Genomic DNA, 27,892 nt, shown 5'->3' on the forward strand with positions numbered 1-27,892 from the left:
TTTTCCATACGAAATTTTTTAAGCTAAGAATTACATAATGATCAATAATCTGTAGTAAAATATGAACTTATTTTCACTGAAAATAAGCAAATCATTGGTGATCTTTTGCAAGTATTAAATTAATAAATAAGAACTGATTTTATAGTGTGGTAATATTTACATTTTTTTACAATACAAATTTTGTAAGACTTGGTTTAGTGGTTTACTTAAGAATTTTATTTAGGATATTTAAGTATATGGTTTAAGATTAGCCAGAAGTGTAGTGCATAACTTAGTACAAAGAGTTTATATTAATACAAACATTCTATTCAGAACATTGGTCTATTTTTCTGTTTTTATTATTTTTTACCAAAAAAATAAAACACCCCACATTTAATGGCTTAAAACATTTTATTATCTTTTATGGTCCTGGGGTAGACAGTTTCAGTTAGGAACTTTTGCCTCAAGTTATTATGGTTGCATCAGATGGCATTGAGGCTGCATTTAAAGACACAGCCAGACTAGATTTCCAAGTTGTCTTACTCACACAGACATGGCTAGCAGTGATGCTGGAAATTGGCAGGATATTCGGCTGTTTTCAAGAACACCTACACATGGCTTCTTAATATAGCTTCAGTTTTCAAAGCATGGCAGCAAAATTTTGAAGGAAAACATCCCAAGAAGATTCTGAGAGTGAGCATTCGAAAGGGCTTGCATAGAAGCTACAAGGTTTCTTAGGACGCATTCTCAGAAGTTCTAAAATGTCACTTTTGCCATATTATATAGATCCATAAAAATCACAAAATATAGTCAATATTCAAGGGGGATTAACCTCCACCTCTTAATGGGAGGAACAGCAAAGGATATGCAACCTCTAAACCTCTCACATTACCCTGTGGGTTTGTCAGAACATGTTTTCAGCACTGATTCTGCTAAGTCCATCTTCTAAGACCACACAGGAGCACACAGAAAGAAAGACTTTATAAGTCTTGGACTTATGTTCTATATAAAACTAGTCATTTTAAAAACAAAATTGTTTCTTCAATTTTCTGTGATACTCATACATCTTGGGATGCAGAAATTGCAGTATTATATCTGGGTAATTTTAGGTTTAATTTAGCGAGTAGCAAATAACCTGGAATATATCATTTTGAAACTGATATAAAAAACCAGATATGAAACAGAAGAGGACCAAAGCTTATATAATCAGAGAATTACTTCCTACTGCTATATAATTTTGCCTTGGGAATTTTCTAAAGTTATTTTATTGTTAAAGAATAATTTTTTTAAAAAATGTGAATTTGATAACTCCAGTGACAGAAACTGGGCCCTTAAAAGAATCCTAACAGATAAATTATCACTTTTGTAGATTTACTTTTATGCCCTTTTAAATTAATAGTTAGTTGACAATATCAGACTTTAATCTGGTTAGTTATTAAGATAGTTCAAATATATCAATCAAAAATAGCCCATAAATATACATGAGAGAAAATAGCAGAGTGAGGGCCTTCAAAATTTCTATCCTCCATAAAATGAATAAGAACACTGGGGAAAAAAAAGGCAAAATCAACTTTTTCGGAATTCTGGAAATTAAGCAAAGGCTTGCAACAATCTGGCGAGCATTTATTCAAGGACATCAATTGAATCTTCTTAAGAACTGTGAATTTACTAGTATTTTTTATTGCTCTCTTCTCATCCCCTCTACATGGGTTCGGCATGAAAACTAACAGAACCACAATCATAGTAAAAATTAGCAACCTAAAGCCACTTCAGATGCCAGAATGTGGTTGGCCTTCCTTAAAGTCCCCGTATCAGAGAAGTATTATTATTTGATCTGTGTGGCAGATCCCTGGAAAATTTCACTTGCAAGGCTTGTCTTTATTTTACCCAATTCAGACATCGTCCAGAAAGAACAGCCTTTTCTTCAGGAGTGTTTGTTGAACACAATCAGTGGAAACAATTTAACACCCCTGTTGCCTGAGGCAGTGTGACCAAAAAATTAAATTAAATTAAATTTTTAAAAAACCTTATAAGGAAAAACTGAAGAATGACCATAGGTGTGTTTGAGAAGCTTGGACGTACTCCCCGGGAATTTAGAAGTCCACGGGCATTTGTAGGATTGTATGCATGCCCAGTACTGTGTGCATGATCAGGAAAGACTTGAGAAGTCCCTTAAATCTCATCTCTGGGTTATCTTGAACTTATGTGTAAGCACGAAGTGAAGGCTAAGGCAAAGTTGTAAACTTCCTGCCTGAGCACTGATGATATGCCTCGACACACACACACACACACACACACACACACACACACACACACACACACACACACACACACACACACACACACACACACACACACACCAGGAAAAGGCTGGAAGACATATTAGACATATTAGTTCTAGTCTTTTAAGGAAATCTTTATCCTATTATTAGCTGATCATTAAGCTAGTTGATAGAGACTTCAGTGGCCACAAAGGACAAAAATATACAGACCTACAGAGTTAGTTCAGAAATGTCAGTAACCAAACAAAGAGTAAGCAACAGCAACTGCAATTAGATAGAACAGCCATCGTGGAGAGATGGTGAGAATCTCATTTCTAGAGTTGCCATTATATAATTTAAAATGTCCAATTTTTAACAACAAAAGTACAAGACAGACAAAGAAAAAGAAAATATGGCTAATACACAGTAACAAATGCAGTTAATGGAAATTGTCTCTGACAAAGCCCAAAGGTTAGGTTTTCATTTCCCTTTTCTTTTTTTTTACTTTTCCTTTCTCTTTTTCTTATTTTTAATTAACACATACTAATTGTACATATATAGAGAGAATACATAATTATATTTTAAAACATGTATCCAATGTGTAATGATCAAATCAGGGTAATTAGCATATCTACCATCACAAAAAAAAAATCATTTTTTTGTAATGAGAGTATTTGAGTTCCTCTTTTCTAGCCATTTGAAAACATAGAATAAATTATTGTTAGTTATAGACATCTAGTGCTACTGCAGACCACTAGAAATTATTTTTCCTATCTAGTTGTAATTTAAATTAGCTATTTTAACTATTTTTAAAGAACAGAAGAAACCTTAGTCTAAACAATTAAACTTAGTATAAACTACTAAAAGCAAGTATGAGAACTATGTCTCACCAAATAGGAAATACCAATAAAGAGATATAAATTGTCTAGAAAGAACCTAATAGAAAATTTTTTTTATTTTAAAAAGTACATTAACAGATATAAAGAATTCATTAGTGGTTTTGGAAGCAGATTTGAACTGCAAGAAGAATCAATCAGCAAACTTGAAAATAGTTAAGATTATTCAGTTTAAGGAACACATAAAAAAATTAAGAAAAGTTAATAGATTCTCAGAGATTTTTGGTCACTATCAAGCCTACCAACAAACACATAATGGGAGTCCTAGAAAAAGAGGAGAGAGTAAAAGGTGGAAAACTATCTGAAAAAATAATGGCTGAAAGCTTTCAATATTTAATACAAAACATTACACACCTAAAAAGCTCAATGGAATCCAAGGCAGATAAACTCAAAGAGATCCAAAAGTAAACACATCAAAATCAAAGTGTTGGAAGGCAAAGACAAAGAGAAAAATCTTTAAAGCAGTAAGTAACTCAGCACATACAAGGAATTCTGAATAGATTTAGCAATTTATTTCTCATGAGAAATTATAAAGGCCAAAACATAGTGGTATGACATAACCAAAGTTCTGAAAGAAAACTATATTCAAAATATCAAGAATAAATTAAGATATTCCCAGATAAACAGTAAGATAATTTACTCTGAGAATTTATTGCTGACAGACCTGGCCTACAAAAGAATGCTAAAGGGAGTCTTTCAGGATGAAAGGAAAGAGCAACAGATACTAACCCAACTCAACATGAAGAAATAAAGATCACCAGTAAAGTTAACATAGGTAAGATGATACAATTATTTTTTATTTGTAAGATTTTTCTCCTATTTATTTAAGAAGACAACCATTTAAAGCAGTAATTTCAAACCTGTCTTGCTAGGCATACAATGTAATAATAATAATAGAATTTGCATGTCAACACTAGCACAAAGTAGGGGAGACAATGGAGCATATCTTTGGCGATTATACAGGTGAAAAATCTAGATTATTATAAATTAATATGTTAACTGTAATCTCCAGGACAACCAGTAAGAAAATAACTAAAATAATATATAGTAAAATATACAACAAAGAAAATGTACATTACAAAATATCTAACACAAAAGAAGGCAATAATAGAAAAATAGAGGAACAAAAAAAGTGAGACAAATAGAAAACAAATTGTAAAATGGCAGACATAACTCCAACCTTATCAATAATTATATTTAACATAAATGAATTAGACATTCATTCACAAGGCAGAGATTGATAGAAGGGATTTAAAAAATTTGACTCAACTATATGATTTCTACAAGAAACACACGTTAGATTCAAATACATACATTAATTAAAAGTAATTGAAAAAAATAAAGGAAAAAATGAATAGATATTGGAATAGAAAGATATACATGCAAACAGTAACCAAAAGAAAGCTGGAATAAAAATATACCAGTATTAAACTGTAGGTCAAAAATTATAACTAGAAACAAAAAGAACATATTATAATGATGAATATGTTAATGCATTAAGAAGACATAAAAAATTATAAATATCTTACTATGCACCTAACCACAGAGTCCCAAAATACATGAAGCAAAACTAACAGAAGGGAAAAATAGACACACACAAATGAAAAAAAATAGCTGACTAATTAAATGCCTCACTTTCCATAATGATTATAACAAGTCCAAAGAGGATTTGAATAATAGTATAAACAAACACTATAAAACACTCCACACATAATAGCCAAATTCACATTCTTCTTAAGTTCATATAGAATATTCTCCAGTGTAGACCATATGCTAAGCCACAAACAAACCTCAACAAATTTAAAAGCATTGAAATCATACAAAGTATGTTGTTCAACACAACAGAATAAAATGAGTAACAGCATCAGAAAAAAAATGTATAAAATTTAAAATATGGAGAAATAAAATCCACTTCTAAATAATCAATATCTCAAAAAGAAATCACAAGAGAATTTAAATAATACTAGATGCAAGTAAAAATAAAACACAATACACTAAAACTTATGGGATGCAGTTTTAAATACTAAATTAGGTGTAAACAGCACATTAAAAAAGTGTTGCTTTGCCTCACACGGGGTGATGCAATGCAAAAAGGATTACTTAAAGTGGATTTCTTCTGAGCGGTGAGGCACCCCAAAGGGGTTAATTTCCTGGAACCCTCGAGAGAGAGGCATTCCTCCTTTGGTAAATTAACCCCAAACTGGAGTTCTGTTTCAGTATTTATTCTCCAGGCCAGAAAGTTACAGAAAATGAACATAGGTGGAGTTACGGTTAAGTATAGTTTAACAATAGAAGCTGGTAACATCAGTAAAATAACAAAGAGACATTCCGTAATGCAATTTACAAAAGGTTGAGTTCATCCACCAGCAAAAGCTTGTTCCTAGCAAATACTGTGTTTTCCTATAGCAGTTTCCTCAGTATTTTTAAATAACAATCAAGCAACTTTTTTTAAACATATCAATCAGTAGGTTAACCTGCTCTCAAGGACGTTTGTCCTTGAGAGCCAGCAACTTTGCTGTTTTACAATTCTATATCTATGTCAGAGACTTTAGCCTGGGGAAAGTTTCCTGTCTTTTGCAAACTTAACATTTCTATATGTAATTTTAAAAAGTTAGGTTAAACCTGAAGCTACAGGACTTTGGAAACTAGGCCCTGTGAAATACATTTGCTTTATAAATGTTAGTATACTCCACAAAAAAGGAGAAAAATGTTAAATTAACTACCTAAGTTTCCACTTTAAGAAACTAGAAAAAGAACAAACTAAAGCCAAAGCAAGCAGAATGAAGGAAATAATAAAGATTAGAACAGAAATAAATGAAATAGAGAATAGAAAAGCAATAGAGAAAACCAATATCAAAAGTTGTCTTCTTGAAAAGACCAACAAATTGACAAACGCTTAGGTGGACTGGTAGAGAGAGAAAGACTCAAATTACTAAAATCAAGGATGAAAGAAGGGACATTACTACAGATCTTATAGAAATTTTTTAAAAATAATTAAAAGGAATACTATGAACAATTTTATGCAAAAGTAAAATAACCTGAATGAAATGGACAAATGGTTATTAAGACACGAACTACCAAATCAAAAATAGAAAATATGGATACATATATGACAACAAAATACATTGTGTTAGTAATAATATGACAACAAAAGGTGTTGTGTTAGTAATAATAATAAAATTTTTCCAACAAAGAGTAGCCCAGGACCATAAGTCTTCACTGAATTTTACAGATGTTTAAAAAGTTAATACCAACTTTTCACAAACTCTCCCCAAAATGAGGAAAGGACACTTTTCAACTCATTCCATGAAACCAGCATTACCCTGATACCCATACCAGGAGAAGACATCATAAGAAAAGAAAATATGAAAAGAAAGCATATCATACATCAAGAAGGTAATAAAAACTTTATACTTAAACTTTTTGGTTCTGTAAGAATCTTACCAGTCCCACTCTGTCAGCAGTCATTTTGTATACCTTACAATCCTTTAATACTATATATATTTATTCTTTTCTACTCTTCTTATAAACTTTAACTTGGATTGTACAAAAAGAGTAATAATTAATAGCTGACTTTAAAAAGACAGAACCTGTTTAAATCCAGATATGACTATTTCTCCTAGTGATTCCTTCTATTGTCAATATTTGTTTCATCATGCTATAAAACCTTTAACTCACTGCATTTTATTACTACTACTGTAGCTTGCTTGGGACCCAAGCAATCAAAGTAAAATATTTGGGTATTTAGATAAGAAATCATTTAATTTATCATCACCTTTGAAGCCAGAACAACCTGGGTTGCATCCTGGCTTTATTCCTTATTATTTGTGTGACTTCAGCTATTTATTTAATCATTTTTTATTCCAGTAACATCGGTATAAGAATATCTACATCTTTTAATTGTTTCGAACAGCAAAATAAACAAGATTGAAAGGAAATCTAATACAATGCCTAATAAGCAATAGTAAGTACATCAACATTTTATTTTTTCAGTACATGATTTATTTTAAAGAAGTACATTCAGAACCACTTAGACAATCAACATCAGGACTTTCTAAATAACCATATTCCTACCCCCACCTCCTAAAATTCTGATACACATAGAGAAGGAGAAAAAGAACAGAAATATATTTCGAACATGTATCTGTGAGATAGTTTTTATGTTTATGATTACCTAATTCCTATTATTTATTTAAGAACTAAAGGAAGATCATGTGTCCAGATAGTCATAGGTAAAGTGTTTTTTCAAAATGCTTTGTTTTGCTGTGGAAAAGGACTACTTTTTTATAGTATCTAATATACTAACAAATAATTTTATCATCAATTAATTCCTTTGAAATGATGGCTCCAAATCCTGGAAGACCTGGCTTTTACTTAGCAATACATTGTTACCAACATGACTCTTTGGTCATCTGAATTTTTAACAAACTTCCCATCAATTTTTTTAATCCACCAAAATTTCGAATTGCTACTTATGACATTTAGGCAAAACACTAGTGGGGCAAGATTTATAAAATAAGTATTTTTTATATTTTACCTTCTACAATAATATGTTGTGAAACATTCTACTAAGAATTAATCTATACAAATTAAATGTTTAAACCAAGAATAATCAGATTAAAAATTATTTGGTTGGAAAGAAATTGGCTAACACAGAACCTTCCATTCATATGTTAAGGTTGTAAAACAAAAAGAGATATCTGTTTAAAATTAGCATAGGAAAAATCAACAATATACCGCAGTTTTCTATAAGCAATTTCAAAGAGACTACTATGAAAATCCAATGTTAAAATGATTCTGTTAACATATTAATGAAAGAATTTCAGTTGATTTCATCTGAGTCGAAACACTAGTAGGATATTAGATTCAGGAGCTGCAGCAATATTTTAGGATGGTCTTATTTTTCAAAGCACTGTGTGCCAAATCAAATCTTGGGAGAAAATTGATGTACAATTTGAGTCTATAATTATTGACTTGGCCATGGGCAGGCTGCTTACTGCAGGTAGTTAAGACTGAAAGTTGATTGCCCAGCTGTTGCTGGCACAAAGAGGAACTAAACAACTGAACAATAATTTCAGTCCTTTATCCCAGGTTATCAGTTTTCAGCAGTTTGATGACATTATTGGCTTTTTAAAATCATTCATGAGGAAATGTTTAAATATATATATATTTAAAATTAGGCACAGCTAATTAAAAATAAAACATAATACACTGCTTCAAAATAAAAGTACAGGTTATTTAACACTTGTTAGTGTAACAATCTATATATTTAAAGAATCAAAATATCAAAAATATTGACGTATGTGCTCAGTAGCTAATAAGCAATCATGTTATAATCAATTTATAAATATTACTTGAACTTTATTTTTATAAATCAAACTATATGTGAGATTTAATATTTCCTGTAATAATACTCTAGTATTCTCAAGTAAAAACTAATAGAAGAAATTAAATCTGAAATATTATTGCATCCAATTCATACAACAGCTTGCGAACTGAATTGCATTAATGAATTAAAAAATTCACTTTACGTTATATTATGGCTTACTATTCATGAAATTATTCAACAAGTCTAACTTTTACATTTTATTGTTTTAGTTAGCTTTTGGCATGTAACATATTACCCCCAATTCTAGTAGTTCTAAACAATTTTTTTGGCTTCAGATTTCAGGGGTTGGTAATTTGGGTTGGCTCAGGTGGGCATTTCTTCTTCTCATCTGTTGACTCCCCCATGAACCTGCTGCCAACTGCCAATCAGCTGGGGAAGGCGGCACTGGTAGTTGTAGGCAAGCCTCACCTTTTCAGGCTCATGTCTTCTTCCTGAAGCCTATCATCTGCTGGAAGGCTAGCTTGTTCATACAGCGCCATGTTTCCCAAGAGCAACAAGCAGACCTGCCCTGAAGCATGAGGTTATGCCTCTGCTTGTTTCACATTTGCTTATGGCCCATTGGCAAAGCAAGTCACCAGGCCAATCTTAAAGTCATTGGAGAAGTTATCACTAAAGGGCATGAAGCTAGAGAGGGGAAACTTGCATAATAATTTTTACAATCTATCAGAGTCCAACCTCTGGCCACAAGTTATTCACAGTCTTCCTTCATAAAAAATACCTTCAATGACATCCTAGGATCTCCAAAAATCTCATAAAATCATGGTATCAGCCTTAAGGTCCAGAATTTTATGAGCTTCAATCATACATAAATGAAGCTCCATGAACACAGCAACTCCTGATCCTGAAACTTTTGAATTGAAAAGATGTTTTCTGCCTCTGACTCACCCAACATATAATGTTGAGATGGGGTGTAGGGAAAGTGAAGGAAAATGGTCAGGGCCCCTCAGATGTTCAGAATCTTGCTGAGCTTTTGATGTAAATATGCATGTGCACCCAGGTGTCCTGGGTTATGGACTTAACTATAAAGGACGAGTGGCTCTGATCCATGGCATACCCCTGCCCCTGGAATGCCCTCAGGGGGGCCACGGGGAGGCCACTACTGCTGGCTGTTGCTGCTGCTGCAAGCAGTTGCTGCCAGTGTCCCCAGGATACCCCGAGAAGCCACCACCGCTGCTGCTTCTGCTGCTACTGCGGCTGTAAGCTGCTGCTGCTGAAGAAGCTGAGGACTGAGCTCATGTCATCTGCCAATGGCTCCCAGGATCTTTTCCCAATTATCTAGCATGGACCTGCATGTGAGGGGTCTGGGGACCCATCCTGGCATGTGAGGGGTCTGATGACCCAGCCTGTACAATGGGTTTGAAGGGTCTGAGCCTTAGCCCTGACAATACAAATGGAAACTTAGTGTAACTAAAATAATGAAACATTTTGGCTTTAGTTGTGAAATGGCCACAGCCATACAATTGGCATAGTCATGTAGCTTTACATGGGGGTTAACCTGCAACGGGCACTCCTATTCCTATTAGAGCTACTGTCCCTCAACGTTCTGAAATCCAGCTGAGCACATATTGCAAGGTCTCTCTATTTGCAGAAAAAAAATTATAAGAGGGGTCTTCAAAAAGTTCATTGAAAGATTCATATTATCTTCTAATTCTATTTTTCCACAAACTTTCTGAAGGACATATGTGTCTTCATTAGGCTTTTGATCCCTGGAAGTGGCTTCTCTGTCATTTTTTCTTTGACGTTCCCTGGGCATTGTTCCCCAGTTCATCATTTTGTGAGAGACTTTCGCTTTGCTCTCTTATTAATAAAGTCTTTTCTCTAAGACTTTAAAAAAATATTTTCGCTAAGAAATGGTTCATATTTGCAGTTAAATAACTGTCAGTATGTTTTTTTGCTTGTAAAAATTTGCAGCCGAGAGGGCTGGCTCTTCGTAGTTTAACTCTTACCTCCTTAAACAGCTGTTGGTCCTTTTGCTAGTTGAACTTAAAGCAGTGCTGCATGTTTTAAGGTTCTGTTATAGTAGCCCTTCTGCTTCAGGTGTCAACTTTTTTATAAGTCTGCTGAAACTCTGCTAAAGCATCACAAAACTTATTGATTTAAAACAACACCACGAATCATCAAATCACAAACTTTGGGTTAGCAGGTTGGGTTGGGTTCAGCTGGGTGATTCTCCTGCTCATCTCAGCTGGTTCACTCACATATCTTTAATCAGTTACCCAGTTGACTAGGGTTTGGTTGGATCAATGGGGCCTCAGCTGGTATGGCTTATCTAATCTTCACATATTATGCCTTCTTCAAGCATGCTAACCCAGGTAGTGTTCACATGGTGATGAAGTTCCCTGTGTCAGGTTTGGTTTTCCAGAATTAAATCCATAGATGGATTTTGGGCTGCAAGATATTTATTTGTCACTAACACCTATAAAAAGAATCAAAAAGAAACAAAGTTGGGAAGAGGGAGAAAAACTATGAAACAGCTCCCACAAATCCTCCCTCCATCCATTAGGGAGCTCTAGAGTGAATGGTGATTATCAGCAAGGCTTCACCTCCAGCAACATGCCTCTCTAGAGCTGAGGCAGACTCTGCAGTAGCTGATCGCTCTAGGTAATTCGATTTACACCTAAACATTAAAAAGTCTAGAGATAAGAAATCCAAGAAATAGAAAGTGGAAGAGTAATTCACAAAGAACAAAGAAACAGGCTATATACAACACTATTTTGGTGAAAAAGGAGAATGATGTTATACTTTCTCACAGAATTTAGAAAGCTCAGAAGAATATATTTCATTTACACATTTTTTAGATATTCAAATCTTTTGGATTAGAAATTGCATTTTTTCTCATTATATTTTTGATTACTTAGAGTTGAATATGATCTAAATGTTATTTTTCTGGTGGGAATCACCATTTTCAATTTGGCTTCTGTTTAATTTCCTCCTTCCAGACAACATGGGAGCTTCTAAATTCTTGACAGAAGGCTCTGAAGTCAGAAGCAGTTTACACTCTGTCCTATTTAGGGACTTTCCGAAAGAAATATTCATGAGTTGGCAGGGACGAAGGCCAAGATAGGCCGATGTGGCTGATTATCGTGTCTTAGCAAATGAAGAGAGCCCTAAGGCATTAACAATTTTCAACCATTAATAGTGATTTTTCCACAAGGCAGTTACATAAACTGGCATTTTGGCAAAGGTAACACCTCTTGCTTATTCTTTCACTTATTGCCTCTAAAATCACTTTAAAACTACAAAATTATCCGTTACTCATTGTTAGATTTAAATACCAGGCTCCATTTTGTAGATTAAATTTATAAATACTTTGGGTTGATGATAACATATTTTTTATTATACTACAAATCATAAAATCATGTACTTTGGTTTCTAGCTGTGAAAATATTGTGAAATGGATGATCTTATTTCCTGGAAGTATGAGCCATCTAAATGACTCTAACTTTGTTGTGGAAATGTCCTATAAATAATATAAAATAAACTTTGACATCCATCAATATTATAGGGCAGTTATTCCAAATTGTTCACATCTTCATAGTATAATGATCACAAGAGTGATTGTGTATGTGAGTCTCACAGAAAATGAAACTTTTGAATGAGAAATATTATGACTGTGATATAAGAACTATGATTTGAAGGTCAGCTAGTGTCAGAAAACATCATTATAGAGTTTTGGTGACATATCCTCTTTCAGTTATTTCACTCAGGAGCATTTTTTTTTTTTAAATTTATCGACACATGATTGCTTATACATATTTTTGGAGTACAACATTAACAACCATCACCTGTGTACAACATGTGTTGATCAAATAAAGATTTTTAGCATGCTTATTATTACAAATCATAATTATTCTTCATGCCCCTAACCCAATCTCTCCCCATCCCCCCTCTTCCCCCAATCTTACCTTTAGTAACCATAGATTTTTTTTTTTCTCCTTCTAAAAGATCAACTTATTACTGTGGACTTTTCTTTCCTTCCTTCATTCGTTTGTTTGTTCATTTTCTTTCTTTCCTTCCTTCCTTCCTTCCTTCCCTCCTAGAACCCACATATGAGTGAGGATATGTAGTATTTCTCTTTCTGTGTCTGGCTTATTTCACTCAATATAATTTTCCCAAGCTCATCCATGTTGCTGCAAATGATAGAATTTCATTCTTTTTTATGACTGAGTAGTAGTCCATAGTGTATACCACAATTTCCTTATCCAGTCATCCATCGATGGACATTTAAGTTGGTTACATATTTTGGCTATTGTAAATACAGCTGCAATGAACATGGGTGTGCAGGTATCCTTTCAACATGATGCTTTCCATTCCTTTGGGTAAATTCGTAGAAGCAGGATTGCTGGATCATACGGTAGTTCTATCTACAGTCATTTCAGAAACTTCTATACTGTTTTCAGTAATGACTATATTATTTTGCACTTCCACCAACAGTGTAGGAGGGTTACCCTTTCCCCACATCCTCATCAGTACTTGTTATTCTTGGTCTTTTTAACACTGGCCAGTCTAATTGGGGTGTGATGATATTTCAGCGTGGTACTGATTTGCATTTCTATGACGATTAGTCATGTTGAGCATTTTTTCAAATACCCATTGGCCATTTGTATGTCTTCCTTTGAGAAATTCCATTCAGCTCCTTGGCCCATTTTTTAATTGGAATATTCAATTTTTACTGTGAAGCTGTTTGAGAGACCCTTATATATTCTAGATATTAATCCCTTGTTAGATGTATACTTTGCAAATATCTTCTCCCATTCCATAGGTTATCTTTCTGCTCTCTTGATTGTTTTCTTTGCCATGCAGAAGCTTTTTAGTTTAATATAATCCCATTTATTTTTTCTTTTGTTGCTTGTGCTTTTGGAATCTTATTCAAAAAGTCTTTGCCTAGTCCTACTTTCTGAAGTGTTTCCCCTAGGTTTTCTCCTAGTATCTTTATAGTTTTGGGTTTTATACTTAAGTCTTTAATCCATTTTGGGTTGACTTTGGTATATGACAAGAGGTACAGGTCTAGTTTCATTCTTCTGTATATAAACGTTCAACTTTCCCAGCATCATTTGTTGAACAGGCAGTTGTTTCCCCAATGTATGTTTTTGTTACCTTTGTCAAAGGTCAGTTTTCTGCAAGTCTGTGGGTTGATTTCTGGGTTTTCTATTCTATTCCATTGGTCAAGGTTTCTGTTATTATGCCATTAATATACTGCTGTGGTTACAATAGCTTTGTAGTATAATTTGAAGTCAGGTGCTGTTATGAATCTGGCTTTATTTATTTGTTTGTTTATTTATTTATTTATTTGTTTATTTATTTTATCGGGGTTGCTTTGGCTATTTGTGATCTTTTGTTGTTCAATATGAATAGTACAATTGTTTTCTTTTTTAAATTTCTGTGAAGAATGTCATTGGCATTTTGATGGGGATGGCATTGAATCTGTAGATAACTTTGAGTAGTATGGACATTTTCATGTAAATGCTTCCAATCAAAGAGCATGGAATGTGTTTCCACCTTTTTGTGTCCTCTTCAATTTCTTCCAGTAGTGTTTTGTAGTCCTCATTGTAGAAATCTTTCACCTCCTTGGTTGAGATAATTCTTAGGGGTTTTTGTTTGTTTGTTTGTTTGTTTTTTGGTGAATATTGTTAATGGGATTACTTTCTTGATTTCTTTTTCTGCTAGTTCATTATTACAGTATAATAATGCTACTGATTTGGGGGTGTTGATTTTGTAACTTGCAACATTACAGAAATTGTTAATCAGCTCTAAGAGTTTTTAGCAGTCTTTAGTGTTTTCTGTATAAGGGATCATGTCATCTGCAAAGCAGGATTTGACTTCATCTTTTCCAATCTGGATGCCCTTTATTTCTTTCTCTTACCAGAGTGCTCTGGCTAGTACTTGCAATACTATGTTAAATAGGAGTGGTGAGAGTGGGCATCCTTGTCTTGTTCCAGTTCTTGATCCCCAAAGCTTTTCCCCATTCAAGATGATATTGGCATTGGATGTGTTGTATATGGCTTTTATTGTGTTCAGATACTTTCCTTCTATACTTAATTTGCTGAGGGCCTTTATCATGAAGGGATGTTGAATTTTGTCAAATACTTTTTCTGCATCTATTGAGATAATCATATTTTTTGTCCTTGATTTTGTTGATGTGGTGTATCATATTCATTGAGTTTTGAATAAACAATGTTGAACCATCCTTGCAACTCTGGGATGAATCCCACTTGATAACAGCATAGAACTTTTTGGATGTGTTGTACACTGACTGCTAATATTTGTTGAGGATATTTGCATCTATGTTCATTAAGGATATTGGCCTGTAGTTTTCTTTTATTGTATCTTTGTCTGATTTTGGTATCATGGTGATGCTGGCCTCATAGAATGAGTTTGGGAGAGTGCACTCTGTTTCAAGTTTTTGGAATAGTTTGAAGAGAATTGGTATTAATTCCTCTTTAAAGGATTGATAGAATTCAACCGTAAAGCCATTCAGGCCTGGGCTTTTCTTTGTTGGGAAACTGATTACTATTTTAATCTCATTGCTTGTTATTGGTCTGTTCTGGTTTTCTATTTCTTCTTGGTTCAGTCTTGGTATTTGCATGTGTCCAGAAATTTATCCATTTCCTCCAGGTATTCATATTTTTTGGCATATAGTTTTTTATAATAGTCTCTAATGATTTTATTTCTGTGTGATAGTTTATAATATCTCCTTTTTCATTTCTGATTTTTGTTATTTTGGTCTTCTCTCTTCTTTTTTTATTATTCTAGCTAATTGATTGTCTATTTATCTCCTCAAAAAACACAACTTTTTGTTTCATTGATCTTTTTTATCATTTTTTGTGTTCCTATTACTTTTAGTTCTGCTGTGATCTTATTTCTTTGCATCTACTATTTTTAGGTTTGGATTGTTCTTAATATTCTAGTACATTGAGGTTTAGCATTAAGTCATTTATTTGAAGTCTTTTTATTCTTCTGAAGTAAGCATTTATTGCAATAAACTTCCCTCTCAGTACTGCTTTTGCAGTATCTCACAGGTTTTGGTGTGTTTTCTACTTTCATTAGTTTCAAGGAATTTTTTGATTTCCTGCTTAATTTTTTCTTGAACCCATAGCTTATTCAGGAGCTTGCTGCTTAGTTTCCATGTATTTGTATAGTTTTCATTGTTTTGCTTGTTATTAATTTCTAGTTTTAATTTGTTGTGGCCTGAAAAGATACTTGAGATGAATTTGATGTTTTAAAAATTTGACAAGACTTGATTTGTGACCTAACATGTGGTCTATCCTGGAAAATACTCCTTGGGCTGATGAGAAGAACGTATGTTCTGTAGTTGATGGATGAAATGTTCTATAGATGTCTGCCAGGTAAAATTAGTCTAAGGTGTAGTTTAAATCCTGTGTTTCTCTGTTGATTTGTTGCCTAGATGAGCTGCCCAATGCTGGGAGCGAGGTGTTCAGATCCCTCACTATTATTGTATTGGGTTTTTTTCTCTTTCTTTAGATCTAACAGTGTTTGCTTTGTACATCTAGGTGCTTCAATGTTGATTGCATACATATTTATGGTGGTTATGTTTTCTTGCTGGACAGATGCCTTTATCATTATATAATGACCTCTTTATCTCTTTTTACGGTTTTTGGCTTAAAGTCTATTTTATTTGATATAAGAATAGCTACTCCTACTCAGATTTGGTTTACATGGTCTACATTTTTCCATCCTTTCACTTTTAGTCTGTGTGTCATTACAGGTGAGGTGAGTCTCTTGAAAATAGCATATAGCTGGGCCTAGGTTTTAATCCAATCAGTCAGTTTCTGTCTTCTGAAAGGGACGTTTAATCCATTTACATTTAGAGTTAGTATTCACAGGCATTGTATTACTCCTGGCATTTTATTTCTTTTTGATTAGATGTTTTAAATATCTTTTCTTCCTTTCTTCCCCTTTTCTTATTCACCTTCAATGTTTGTTGTTTTTGTGAGGTGGTATGATTTAGTTTCTTTCTGTTTCTCAATTATATTTTTATTTTAATAGTGGGATTTGTTCTTTCTTGTGTATTTGTAATAGTGATTATTATTTTTCAGATTCCAGATGTAGGACTCCCTTGAGAATTTCTTGCAGTGCTGGTCATGTGGTGGTGAACTCCTGCAGTTTTTATTTGTCTGGGAAATACACTATTTCTCCCTCCTTTCTGAAGGATAGCATTGCTGGGTACAGAATTCTCGACTGGCAATTTTTTCTTTTAGTATTTTGAATATATCATCCCATTTTCATCTGGCCTATAAAATTTCAGTCGCAAAGTCTGCTGATAGTCTGATGGGGGCTCCCTTATAGGTGACTTGGTGCTTTTCACTTGCTGCCTTTAGAATTCTCTTTTTGTCTTTGAGCTTAGCCAGTTTGATTATAATGTTTCTCAGAGAGGATCTTTTTGGATTTAATCTGTTTAGGGACCTTTGTGTGTCCTGGACCTGAAAGTCTATATTTCTCCCTATATCTGGGAATTTTTCTGCTATTATTTCATTGTACATATTTCCAATGTCTTTTCTTTTGTCTTCGCCTTGCAGAACACCCATGATTCAGATGTTTGTGTGCTTCAAATTGTCAGCCAGCTCTCTTAGATATTCTTTTTATTAAAATTCTTTTTTCTTTTTGTGTGCCTGGATTATTTTAAAAAGACCTTCTTCAAGATCAGCAATTCTTTCTTCTGTTTGTTCTAAACTTCTATTTAAGCTCTTGGGTGTGCTTTATATTTTGTTGAATGAATCTGTCAGCTCCTTGAGTTCTGCTACATTCTTCTTTAGGGCATTAATCTCTCCTTCAGATCCTGTATACGTTTTCTCATTTCGTTGTGTTGTCTAATTTCGGTCTTCTTGTATCTCATTGAATTTCCTTAAGATTCTTCCTTGAAATTCTTTTTCAGTCACTTCAAGGACTTCATGCTCTATAGGGCCTAGTACATGAAAATTATTATATTCCTTCAGTGGTGTCATATTTTCTTGTTTTTTCGTATTTCTAGTATCTCTACACTGGTGTCTAGTCATCTGGCAAAGCAGTTGCTTTTTCTAGTAGTCTGGACTTTGAAGATAAGGAGTGCCTCTTGTAAATGTGTTTTATGATGACCATTGAGTGGGGTGTTTTATTAGTGGTTTGAGGTGGATGAAGTAGTATAGTCTCCATATAGGCACTTTGGCCAAATTCACTGTTGGAATTACAGGTGAGTGACTACATAGCCTAGTTTCAGGGGCACTTAGTAATTCCTTGCTGAGGTTAGTGACACTATGTTGGTTCACCAGGAGATGGGAAAGCTCTCAAATTCTTGGGGGAAGTGCCTCAGAGCCCTGTCACTCTTTGGCCATGTTGAGTGACCTTGGGTGGGCCTGATGGCACCCTGGCAAGCTCCCCTGGTCCTGATGGGTGCACTGGGATTTACTACACTCCTTGATTTGAATGGGTTTCCTCTTTCTTTCTTCTTATGGCTAATGATTCCTCCTAGGATCTTGCTACACCCAGTGGGGGATGGGTTGGTGATGATAGGGAATTTTCTTCCTTTCTTTATTTGAGTGTCTGGAGTTTCTGTACACTTGGGAGTTCCATTTGTGCCTCTCCCCAGATGAAGGCAGTCCTGTGGGCTGTGCACATACCTTCCACCCCATTGTGCTACTGTGTAAGACAGTGTAGTTCTCCCTGTGGGTCATGCCACTGTGTTGCACTCACTCACCTCTTTCTTCTTTCCCTGGGCTTCACTGGTGACTGTCCTTCTGTCTATAACACCAAGTGGTCAATGGGCTGCTTATGTGTCAGCAGCAGAGTTGCTGTGGTGGTGGCTGTCACAGACCACTTGTTCAGCACTGGTGTTTGCAACAGTGGTAGGGAGTGTAGCTGTCAGTGAGGCAGCAGGTTGCACTAGTGCTGTTAGTCATCATTGCTGGCTGTCAGGGTGGGGCTGCTTCCCAGGGAGCCAGCAAGGTGGTTGGTCATGCAATTGCTGTCAATCTAGGTCACTGGCTGTCGGGGATGGGGGGCACTTGCCAGAACGGAGCTGAGAAGGCAGCAAGCCATGCTTGTGCTGTCAGTTGCAGTTGCTGGATGTCAGGCTGGGGTTCAACTCAGAAGCATTTTAGACAGATCTAATGTCCTTTCAGATTGTCCTAGACATACAAACATATCCTAACACATTTGTCCATCATGTCTTTATAAATTTAACCTTTTTTTTTACAATGGCCCTGATATAGAAATCAAAGACACATTGATCAAATCGTTTCTAGAGTTGGTTAGGGTAGGTTTTATAACAGATTTAAGTTTCAAATTAATTTCTATCATTTGGGGTAAAGGCTAGTCCAAAACGTAAAATACCTATGTACAAAATGGGAGAAGCATGGCTTATGGTTAAAGATACAAAGTAGGCACATTTGATATACTGAACATACTTTATAAGAATTAATGAAAATGTAGAAAAGATTATAAGGTGGAAACAGAAAAACTACTTTTTATTTGCCTCCACAGTCCACTTAAATGTTTTTAGCAGATCCTTTCTTTCCCTAGATGAAATCATAAGAAGTTTTCATATGATTCTGTCCAGGTGATATGGTGTTCTCATATGCCACCTTGTTTCTCCCACTGAATGCAACAGTAAGATCTGGACAGAATGTATGGGAAAGGTGTTTGAGGACTTTAAAAGTAAATAGGAGCAGGTAGATCAGAGAAGAATACCAACATTTAAATTACCACTGGACCTGCATAAGTTTATTTTTTTTTATTATCCTCTCTAACCCCTATAGCTTTCCACATGAACTTAGCTCAGCTGGAAACCTTGAATAGATAAAGAAAGAGAGTTCCAGAAAAAGTCTTTTACTTCTTGCTTAAGAGCAGGAAACTGAAGTCCTAAAGCTCAAAGTGGGGAAAATTCCCTGAAATATTTTTTTGTCTTTTTCCATTTTTTGTTTTCTCATGCCTTGGCCCCTGGACAATTTAATGTCATTAGCAGCAGAGAGAGAAACAATAAATTACATATATGATTCAAATAATTATAGGTTTATTTTTTATCAGAAACCATTGTTGGTGGGACTGCAAAATGGTGCAGCCTCTATGGAAAATGGTATGGAGGTTCCTCAAACAATTGCAGATAGATCTACCATATGACCCAGCTTTCCCACTGCTGGGAATATACCCAGAGGAATGGAAATCATGAAGTCGAAGGTGTAACTGTTCCCCAATGTTCATCACAGCACTCTTTACAATAGCCAAGAGTTGGAACCAGCCCAAATGTCCATCATTGGATGAGTGGATACGGGAAATGTGGTACATCTACACAATGGAATACTACTCAGCTATAAAAACGAATGAAATATTGCCATTTGCAACAACATGGATGGACCTTGAGAGAATTATATTAAGTGAAACGAGTCAGGCACAGAAAGAGAAATACCACATGTTCTCACTTATTGGTGGGAGCTAAAAATTAATATATAAATTCACACACACACACACAAAAAAAAAAAAAACGGGGGGGGGAGAAGATATAACAACCACAATTACTTGAAGTTGATACGACAAGCAAACAGAAAGGACATTGTTGTGGGGGAGGGAGGAGAGGAAGGAGGGAGGGAGGTTTTGGTAAGGGGCAACAATAATCAACCACAATGTATATTGACAAAATAAAATTAAAAAAAAAATTCTTCAGAACTCAAAAAAAAAAAAAAATAGAAAGAAACCATGGGATATAAGTAGAAACTAGAACAACATATTATAAGAATTGAAAGAAAATAATTGTCAATTAAAAAATCTATAGCTGGGGAAAATATCCTTCAAAAATGAAGGTGAAATAAAGACCTCTCAGATGAAGAAAAACTAAGAGAATTCATAGTCAGGAAATATGCTCTAAAATTGTTGCTAAAGAATCAAGAAAAGTCTTCAGATAGACAGGAAATGATCCTGGAAGGAAACCTAGTACACTGGAACATAAGTGAAAAAAGATTAGTAACAAAAAAATTAATATTTAAGCAAATATAATTAACTATTCTCCTATACAGTTCTTTAAAATATGATAAAAGGGGGAGGGTAAAGGGAAATATATGGAAGTAAGTTTTCTACATTTCACTTGAAATAGAAAAATGTTGATTTTAAATAGTCTTTGAAAAGTTAAGTATAATTTTTAAACCCTGTGGTAACAACTAAACATTATACAAAGAGATATATTCAAAATTTCAAATCATAAATGGCCTGGTCCATGCCATGGCAGGATCCTAAAGGAATCAGCTTGGGCTGCCCTCTCTGAGTTGGCAAGGCCACCAGAGGGAGAGCTGCTGGCAGGGCCACAGCTACAAGCACTTGCTTTCGCTGTAAGGATCTCTGCCTTGGCATAGTGGTACTGCTTTTACTTTCTCTTTTGATGTTTTGGTCAGCGTGGCAGTTCCCTGAGTTTCCGAAAGACGCAGATAATGACACACAAACAGTTGTTATCATAAAATTAGATAGTCCCACCAAAGATCTGGGAAGATTGAACAATTCCAAATTGTCCCTTTTGAGTCAATTAATTATGCCAATGGATGTTTCAAAAACATCGGTCATGATTAATCATGAGCAATTGCCTTTGCCAGAGAAATTAATAAATAAAAGAAGTCCCCATCCTCTTCCCACCATCTGGATAAATGGTTACATGGGATATAAAATGGGGAAAGGAAAAATTTGGTATCCCCCTAGGGGATGTCCAAAGTATGATCTAAGTTGGCAAATGTCATTTACTGGAGATTGTATTAATGGCAAGAGAATGGTTGGCATTAATGAGAAATTATATGATTGGGACAAATTAGGTAAAGAGGAACGAAACCATAGAACCCCCTTTACTTGGTGGTGTCCAGTTTTAAATAAATCATTAAGAATCAAGTGTTGGGATAAAAATATATGCTATAAAATTATTAAACCTGCAAAATTAGATCTTAGAAAAATAAGAGTGCAACTGGTTTTGTGAGGGATGGTGCTGTGCACAATGACATTTTGACATTTAGATCAAGATTACAGGGCCACAGCCAATGCATAACCTTAAAATGTGCATGATAATGCTGCTCAAATATCCACTGCTCTTTTTCCATATGAACAGTAGGTTCATTCCATTAGAACATAAAATCATTAGACCCTCATTAGAATTTAAATGTTAACATTTTTCCTTTTAGCAAAGTTGTATTTAACCAAAATAGCTGCCACCCTGTTAATAGGGTGGATATTAACCACATCTTGCTAACAGAAAAAGGTCATAAGATAACTGCAAGACAATGAGTGGATGGTTTTGATTTGATAACCTGATTCCAGGAAAAAAGAAGCATGAGTTGATCACCTGAGATATGCTGACAAAAGGAAAGGACTGGCTGACCTCTAAAAAAGTTTCCTCCCTGCTTTTTGGACTATTAATTTAAGCTTGCTGATACAATAAAAAATAGTACCCAAAACCCCCCTGCAGAGAAAAATCTAAATAAAAGGCATTGTCTCATGCTCTACTGGGCTCCAGCTGCAACATGCTGACAGCCCGCAGAGAGAGAACGTGCATATTGATGAATTGAGGTCTCCGTCTGTGTTTGTTATTTTCACCGACCCTCTCCATCCCTTTTCAGGTACCCACCCCTCACTGAAGCTGGACTTCCACACATAAATCATACAGGAACTTAAAAAGTAGTTAAATACCCCCATCCTCCAAAGAAGAATACAGAGAAAGGGAAACAAAGGAACAAAAAATTAAGAACAATGGAAAACAAATAATAAAAAAGATTTTGTCTAAATCTGTCAATAGTTACATTAGTATAAATGATCTAAGTACACCTATTAAAAGACAGAGATTATCCACATGTATTAAGAAATGTATTAAGCACATGACTCAACTAGGTACTGTCTATAAGAAACTCTCTTCAATAATAATGATATGATTATTATAGCTTTGTAGTATAGTTTAAAGCCAGGTAGTGTTATGCCTCCATCTTTATTTTTTTTGCTCAGAATTGCTTTGGCTATTTGTAGTATTTTATTATTCCATATAAACATTAGAATAGTTTTTTTTTTTCCATTTCAGAGAAAAATGTGATTGGAATTTTGATGGGGATTCATTGAATCTGTAGATCACTTTGGGTAGTATGGACATTTTCACAATGTTAAAGCTATAATAACCCAAACAGCATGGTACTGGCATAAAAACAGACACATGGATCAATGGAATAGAATAGAGAATCCAGAAATGAACACAAATCCCTACAGCCATCTGATCTTTGACAAAGGCACCAAGTCTACACACTGGGGAAGAGACTGCCTCTTCAGCAAATGGTGCTGGGAAAACTAGATATCCATATGCAGGAGAATGAAACTAGACCTGTACCTCTCAACATATACCAAAATCAAATCAAAATGGATTAGAGAATTAGATATACAACCTGAAACAATAAAACTCCTTAAAGAAAACAAAGGGGAAATACTACAGGAAGTAGGATTGGGTATAGACTTCCTGAATACAAACCCCAAAGAACAGGCAACCCAAGGAAAAATAAACAAATGGGATTATATCAAACTAAAAAGCTTCTGCACAGCAAAAATAATTAACAAAGTGAAAAGAAAACCAATAGACTGGGAGAAAATATTTGCAAAATATACATCTGACAAAGGATTAATATCCAGAATATACAAGGAACTCACACAACTTTGCAGCAAAAAAGCAGGTAACTGAATTAAAAAATGGGCAAAAGAGCTGAATAGGCATTTCTCAAAAGAAGACATACAAATGGCCAGCAGACACATGAAAAAATGCTGAAGATCACTCAGCATTTGGGAAATGCGAGTCAAAACCACTTTGAGATACCATCTCACTTCAGTTAGGATGGCTAATATCAGAAAGAATGAGAATGATAAATGCTGGCAAGGTTGCACAGAAAAAGGAACACTCATACACTGTTGGTGGAACTGCAAAATGGTGCATCCTTTATGGAAAATGGTATGGATGTTCCTCAGACACTTACAGATAGATCTACCATATGACCCAGCTATTCCACTGGAGGGAATATACACAGAGGAGTGGAAATCATCATGTTGAAGGGATACCTGTACTCCAATGTTTACTGCAGCACTGTTTACAATAGCCAATAGTTGGAACCAGCCCAAATGTTCATCATCAGATAAGTGGATAAGGAAACTGTGCTATATCTACACAATGGAATACTACTCTGCTATAAAAAAGAATGAAATACTACCATTTGCAGCAACACAGATGGACTTAGAAAAAATTATATTAAGTGAAATCAGTCAGGTACAGATAGAAAAATACCACATGTCCTCACTTATTTCTGGGAGCTAAAAATCAATCAATCAATAAATATACAAACAAATGGTCTGGGTGGGAGTGGGGAAGAAGACAGACAGTAACAACAATACCTTGAACTTGTTAAGACAAGTGAACAGATATTATATTGATGGGGGGAGGGAGGGAGAGGGAGTAGAGAAAGAGAAATTGGCAAACGGACATGAAAATCAACTACACTGTATATTGATAAATTAAAATAATAATAAAAAACCTAATGATATGGGCAGGTTAAAATAAAAAGGATGGAAAACATTATGTCATGCAAATGCTAACCAAACAAACTGAGTGCCTATAACAATATCAGAAAAATTTAGATCTCAAAGCAAAGATAATTACTATGGATAAAATAGGATGTAACATATTGATAGAAAGGTCAAATTCACCAAGGTAAAATAACAATCTCAAATATGTATATAACTAAAAATAGAACTTCAAAATACACAAAGAAAAAACTGAAAGAACTAAATGGAGAAATATATGAATCTACAGTTACAGTTTATGTTTTTAGGTTTTCAATATTTTCCTCTCACTATTCGACAGAACTAGGAGACAAAAAGTCAGCAAAGATATAGAGAAATGGAAAACACAACCAAGCAACTGGATCTACTTGACATTTATAGAACACTCTACCCCCTATTAGCAGAGTATGTCTTGTTTTCAAGTGCATATGCAAGATTCACCAAGATATATCCTTTCCTGGACCATGAAATAAATCTTAACACATTTAAAAGACTTTAAATAATACAAAAATGTTCTCCTAACATGGAATTGAACTAGGAATCTATAACAAAATATAGCAAGAACTATGTGTACCCTTCAAAATACACAAATCAAAAACAAGGAAATGAAAGGAAAAATATATGAATCTGCAAACATAATTTGGGTCACCAACATTTCTCTCTTACTAATAAACAGAACTAGTAGAGAGAAAATTAGATTGTTTTGATTGGTTCAAGCATTTATATTTGGAACTCCACCCATCCTTACCTTTATCTGTCATCTCTCTCCTTTGCAATGTCACATCATTATCTTAAAAACATTAATTTTTACTAGATCATTTCAATTGTGATCTAAATATGCAATATTATATTCATCTCATTTAAAATAAAATTGTCTTGACCTCATATAACTCTAAATATTACTATGTTTTTCCCTTTTATAGTAAAAACTTGAAGAGAGTTACCTGTGTTCCTGTGTCTTCACTTGTACTCCTATAATTGTGTATTGAACTCACTTTAGTCAGGCTTAGAACCTCAAAATCTCAAGCTCAACATAAGCCTTCAAATTGCCTACACTCCAGTCATTACTTTTTCCTACTGGAGAATTTGACAATGCTAAACATTACCTCCTGGAAGTGTCTTCTTCATTCAGACCTAAGGTTACCAACTCTCCATCCTCCAGTCTCACTGGGTGCTTCTTCTTTTTCTCCTTCACTGGATCTATTTCAAACACTTGACCTCTGAACAAGAAAAGACCCCACACCTCAATATTTGCTCTGTCTAGATTTGGTCAATTTGCTTATTTTCTAATTGCTCAGGCCCCCCAAAATAAAAATAAAAACATGATTCCATCTTGGAAGCCTCTATCTAAACTTTTACATAAAATTTATTAGCAAATTAACTTTAAATACATTCTGAATCAAATATTTTTTGAAAAACTTGGCTGTTTCATCTGTGTTCATGGCATCACCATCTTCACTTAGATTTTTGTATTAGGCTCCTAAGAGTTTCCTTCCTTTTATCCTTGTCCCTGCATCCACCCAGTATGTTTTCCACATTTCTCTGAGAATGATCTTTCCAAAACTGAAGTTAGGTCACGTCGTGTTGCTTCGTACTATTCCCCGGTAGTTCTATTCTCACAACAAAAGACAAAGAACTTTAATGTCAAACAAGACTACGTGATCTTCCCCCTCCTCATAATCTTACCTCAATTTCTTCTCCCATCTTCCTCACAAATACCTTTCCAGCCCCACTGGTCATATCCTTCCTTTAGTACATCAAGAACATTATTAACCGTAGGACCTTTATAATTGCTCTTCTTTCATCCTCCAGTGCTATTCCCCAGTTATATCTGTGACTTTCACTTGCAATCCTGTTGAAAATACTGCATCACATTATGACACTAAACCTATTTTTTCCTCATTCTTCACATCTTCTACCACTTGCCATATTACATATTCATTTGCACATTTGTTTTCCACCAATAAAAACTAAGTGTTATAAAAACCGGGACTTTTTCTTTTTCTTTTTGTTCCCTGCAGCATTCCCAGCACTGAAAGTAAAGATTGACACATAGTAGATGTTCAATAAACATTTCATAAATGGATGATGAAATATAAATGTGGCCATTGTTTTGGAAGCCTAGAGAATGAAGTTCAGGATGACGTATGAAAAGAAAGCAAGGGAAACGAGAAGCCACGGCATGACTAAGAAGAGAAGTGACATTAGTTGACTTACACAGGTAAACAATCAAATGTCTGCTTTGTGAAGAATGGATTAGGGGGACAAAAATAGAGAAAGGGTAAGAGCCTAGTGAATAGTCTAGCTAAGAGATAATTTTGACCTAGACATGTACATTAGTAGTGGACTCTGGCATTTTCAACAGAATGTGTGGTGATGAAATGCATTGAAAACAGAGACGTGCTTAGTCATACAAAAAGGCCATTTAACATGCGCATCTGAAGATCAATGCTGGGTATATCTATTTGGGAGGATTTAGCATAGTAGGTAAAAACAAGGGATCAGATGAGATTATTTAGATAGGGAGTAAGAGCAGTACATAAGGCACTCCAACAATTATATTTAGAAATTTGAACCCCCCCCCCAAAAAAAATGATAAGGAGTAGCCACAGGTATAATGGTATAAGCTAGGAGAAAGTGGTGGTATAGATGCCAATAATAGAATAATTAATGGTGTCAAGAGTTCCAGAGAAAGTAAGTAAATTAAGGACACAGAGGTGGATACACACACACACACACACACACACACACACACACAACATGGCATGTCAAAAAGTCCATTGAATTTATTTGTTCAATAACAGGAAAGGTGACATGATGCAAAATAGTTAATTACACTTTGGAGCAGCACTAAATTTTATCACAAATTTACAGAGCTAACATTCTAGGGTTCAACATGACTGATTAGAATAAAGCATTTATTTATAATTATATATTTAAAAGAGGCCATCGTACAATTGTTTGGCCTAGCAATCTTCATTCGAAGAAATTGATTTCACAGGTGAATTTCTACACATAAAAATAATATATGCAGGGTTATTTATTGCACCATCCTTGATTGCATCATTATCTCTGATAGCAAATAATGTTAAAACAAGATCTTTATCAATTGGAGACAGGATAAATAATTATGATATATCAATAAAACTTCTATGTAGCTGAAAATACAAATGAGGAAAGTGTTTTTTATGCTGATATAAATTATCCACAAAGATATACAGACATAAAATATATAAAATACATACTGATGCAAGAAAAAGCAAAGTACTTAACATTGTTAATAACATACCCCCCTTAGTGTAAAAAAGGTAAGAAAAAAGAGTTCGTGTATTGGCTTGAATGCTCATAACATATTCTCAGAATTTTCTTCAAAATACTATGCTTTATTGTTTACATCCAGATATAGGACTAATTATCTGGGGCACAGGGATAATAACTACAATTTTGCAGTATATTGTTTTCTAAATTAAAAGTTTGAAAACATGAACTGTATTACTCTACGAAAAAAGAACATACAAAATAAACATGGTAATTTTTTCGTTATTCATGTATTTATTTTATTGAAACATAGTCATATTTATTGACTACATATCTGTGGAGTTCTATGTTGAATATCAACACCTGTGTGCAATATGTGATGTTCAAATCGGGGTAAATATTATATTCAACATTACACAATGTAATCACTTTTTGTGGTCCTTTACCAATTTCTTGCTAACCCACTTTCCCTCTCTGCCTTTCCACCTCTGTTGACCCCAGTTCTGTTCTCTCCTATTGAATGTTCCACACAGAAGAATGAAATTAGACCTGTACCTCTCCCTATA

The sequence above is a fragment of the Cynocephalus volans genome, chromosome 9, assembly GCF_027409185.1.
Source record: "Cynocephalus volans isolate mCynVol1 chromosome 9, mCynVol1.pri, whole genome shotgun sequence".
Taxonomy (NCBI): domain Eukaryota; kingdom Metazoa; phylum Chordata; class Mammalia; order Dermoptera; family Cynocephalidae; genus Cynocephalus; species Cynocephalus volans.